Consider the following 3,785-nt stretch of genomic DNA (forward strand, 5'->3'; position numbering starts at 1 on the left):
TACAGTTACTGTGGACCTGCTAGTTACTAGTCCTTTGCTATTGGTTTTGTAAAAAGAAAAGAAGACATCTCTGCCCTGAGCTCTCACGGTCTAACTGGGAAGAAGAGATAGGACTGAATCTGTAATTTCATTGGCATAGGGGAACTTTCAGATTAGGAAACTCGCTTCATCAATGCAAGTCAGCAGCTTCCCTGCTGGTTGTGCTTGTAAATGTTCAGCAACTGGCTCTCTGGCAAAATAAATGCATTAAGTTTAATCTGTATTCTTAATATTTTCTCCATCACTTTCTGAAGTCTAGACAATCAACAAAACAATAGATCAAGCTTTGATCTGTAGAGTTTGCCATTTTTAAGCTCTAAATGCTCACACAAAATTTAACTGACTCCAGCCCACCCCTGCCCACAGCTTAGAGTCTTAAAGAGCTGCCTAGAGCACTGATAGGCTCAGAGATTTGCAGGGAGCTATGGAGAAATATGCCTCAAAGGCAGGATTTGAACCCAAGTTTTCCTGCCTTTGAGGCTTGTTCTCTGTCTACTACACCACACTGTAGGAGGAAAAGACTACCAATTAGCTAATAGTACAAGATATAATATAATTAAGTAATAGAGTGGCACAAACTGCAAGATATACAGGAGTTTGTAAGAAGAAGAAGGAGATCTTCATCCATCTTTACCTTTGCAAACTCTCCTCAAGTTGGATCCCAAACTATATACACAATACCCATTCACTTGCCTATTGGTGAAGATCTGAGAGCTGAATTTAATGTGATATGAATGGACTTCACTTGCACCACAGATGTGTAGGCTCCTGAAATCCTGACAAAATAATTCTCTTTCTACTGGCATTACGGTTACTTCAGGGAGGTGCTATTTTCAGATCTGACAGATTTGAAGCACTCAGCTAGCCCTAAGGCTCTTGGCTCAGCACAAAGCGGAGCACCCAGAGAGACTCCCTTAACATCTGTTGAGTTTAATTGAAGGAAGTGTCTTGAGATCATGCCATAAGAAATCTTTCAGGAGGTCGAAGGAACAGTAGTGCTTAGGTTAGAGAAGACTTAGAGGAGACACACCAGTTCCCTTCAAGTATTTGAAGAGCTATCACCTGGAAGAGGGAATAGATTCATTCGACTCAGCCATAGATAGGGCAGAACTAGACACAATGGAATGAAGTTGTTAAGGGAATAATTTGGGCTTGCCATGAGGAAGACCTTTCTAAATTAGCTCACTCCAAAGTGAAGTAGGCAACCTAAGAAGTGGTGAAGGTCTTCAAGAAACTGAATGATCACTTCTCAGGAATGTTGAAAAGGGTATTTGTGCTCAGGTATAGGTCGGGCTTGATGACTTCTGAAGTCCTTTCTGCCTCTGTGATGCTCAGGCTCTTCAAACAATTTACAGATTATTCATCCAACACTGAAATGAGCAATGGTAGAATTTCTAGTTGGGCTTATTCTTTCATTCAATATTTTTAAGTATCTTTGTTCTTTGTACACATTAGGACTCCTTTTTAATATTTCTCCAACTGCCTGCTGCAACCTAATTCAGATTCAGCTAGGGGAGAATCCTCCCCTGCCTTTCAAAGTTTGGAAAAGCCAGCTACCTGTACCTGGGACAGGCTAGGCCTGGAGGCCAGAGGAACAATGACTTCAAAGCTAAAAGAATGTGAACATTTAGGTAAAGAATGGCAAGAAGGGGCAGAGAGAGCCAGGCCAGTAGCAGCTCCAGGACTGCAGAGATGCTGGGGGCCCAGCTGCAGTGCCATGTGAACAAGATTGGGTGCAAGCACTACCAGGATAGGGGAGAATGACCCTTTGTTCCCCTCCCCTTGGTGGTCAGAAGGCTGCTCCCACTCCAAGACTGCTGGAGAGACACGAATAAAAGTAAGGGCCAATGATCAGTGGTGCTAGGGGCCCTGTTTGTGCTCATTATCCTCATCCTCTACAGCTCCAACAACATTAACAACATCTTCCCCTATAGTTCTCTTCAAGGTTACTTCCACCAGCCACCCAACCTGAATAAATGGGCCATTGCTGACAGCTATGTCCCAGTCCTTGGCAACTAGACACTGATCTCCCACTGTCACCAATGTGTGATCATCACCAGCTCAAGCTGCCTTCTGGACATGAAGCTGGACCAGAGATTGAATGGGCAGAGTGGACCATACACATGAATGATGTACCCATCACAGGCTATGAGGCAGACATGGGTAGCAAGACCATCTTTCAAGATGTTGGTTGCTCCAGTGTGTACCACATTCTACAGTGGCCCCAGGAGTTTGTCAATAAGAAACTGGAGACTGTTCATTTTCTGGGGACCTCCCAGCAAAATGTAGAAACCCAATGGCAGCCTGCTATGTGTCATCCAAGGCGTGGGTCTTGCTTTCCCCAACATGGTTGCCTATGCCATCTTGCCCACCCTTGGGCATCAGTTTGATGACCTCTTCTGGAGTAAGACAGGCAAGGACAGTCTCAATCCTGGCTGAGCACAGGCTGATTCACCACAGTAATTGCCATAGAGCTCTGTGACCAGGTCCAACTGCCGCCCCAACTACTGCAGCCAGTGGCCCCAGCCCCACCAGATGCCATATTACTACTATGAGCCCATTGGTCCAGACAAATGCATCACCTACATCCAGAATGAGCATAGTCACAAGGGGAATCACCACCGCTTCATTACCAAGAAGGTTTTCTCCTGGTCTAGGCCTACAACATTACCTTCTCCCATCCTTCCTAGACATAAGTGTGTTTCCTGGACAGCCAGGGCTCAGAGGGCAGGTTCTTGGACAATCAGGGCATAGGGGGTAGGTCCTAGCCAGTTGGGACTCAAGAGAATTCTGCTGGATGATCAATATCTTAACTAACCAATCTTGGATCCTCTTCTAGTCATCCAAGGCCTGGAGGGCAAGATCTCTTACTTGGCATCTTTGAAAGTATCTTTTGGCCAATCATGGTCTTGGAGTCATATCACAGGTAAACAGGGTCTGGGGTACATTTCCTAATGAAGCAAGGTCTTAGGGTATCCTCCAGCCAGCCTGGGCTATGGTCTGATTTCTCAGTTAATTAGAGGACAAGAACATGACCCTTCCCATGAGGTCTTAGTTCTGATTTCTTTGGCCCTGAGGCGTTTCTCCCTAAAGAGACACCAGAAAAAAAAACCTTCTAGTTTTTTTTTTCCAGTTGACTTTAGAGGAGGTCCTGGGTCCACAGACACTGGGGACTTGGACCAAGAGCTGAGAGAGGAGGCACATAACATTCCCTTTGCCAAGGCTCAAACCACCTTGAATGGTTTTGGTGCCCCTGCCCACTGAAGCCTGCCTGCTCTCTCAGCAAGTCCTCTAAGTGAAGCAAGACACAGTCTCCCCTTCTCTACAGTGGCTGAGTTGCTTTTGTCCTAGCCTGATGAGAAAGCCAAGTATAGTCCTTAGGATTTCTGTGGCCCTGTGCTTTCCAGGGGCCTTTTTCTTCACTCCAAAGAACTTGGAAGTATTTGCTTCTCCCCATCCTCTGGCACTCAAAATGCAAAGAAAAGAGAAGAGAGAAATGATTGTATGCTATAGGGGACCCCTGGACTGAGACCCTGGGTTGTAGTTTCAGCTCTGCTACTAATTCACTGGACCTTGGGCAAGTGACTTTCTTGCTAAGGGATCTCATTGTCTTCCTCCATAAATTGAAGGGTTTGGACTCAATGAACCCTAAAGTGTCTTCCAGCCGAATTAGAAATTTTAGGATTCTATTTCTGACCCCATGCCCTTTACTTTCCCTCTCTTCTTCAGTCCCTATTTTATTTCTT

At 45.4% G+C, this 3,785-nt stretch overlaps 1 pseudogene; it reads left to right on the forward strand.

Moving 5' to 3' along the window:
- The first annotated feature begins 1,636 nt into the window (after nucleotides 1-1,636).
- LOC110205101 (alpha-N-acetylgalactosaminide alpha-2,6-sialyltransferase 6 pseudogene) lies at nucleotides 1,637-2,729 on the forward strand (annotated as a pseudogene).
- The last annotated feature ends 1,056 nt before the right edge of the window (nucleotides 2,730-3,785 follow it).

Source organism: Phascolarctos cinereus, unplaced genomic scaffold (genome assembly GCF_003287225.1).
Source record: "Phascolarctos cinereus isolate Bilbo 61053 unplaced genomic scaffold, phaCin_HiC Scaffold_2;HRSCAF=192, whole genome shotgun sequence".
In the NCBI taxonomy this organism is placed as follows: Eukaryota; Metazoa; Chordata; class Mammalia; order Diprotodontia; family Phascolarctidae; genus Phascolarctos; species Phascolarctos cinereus.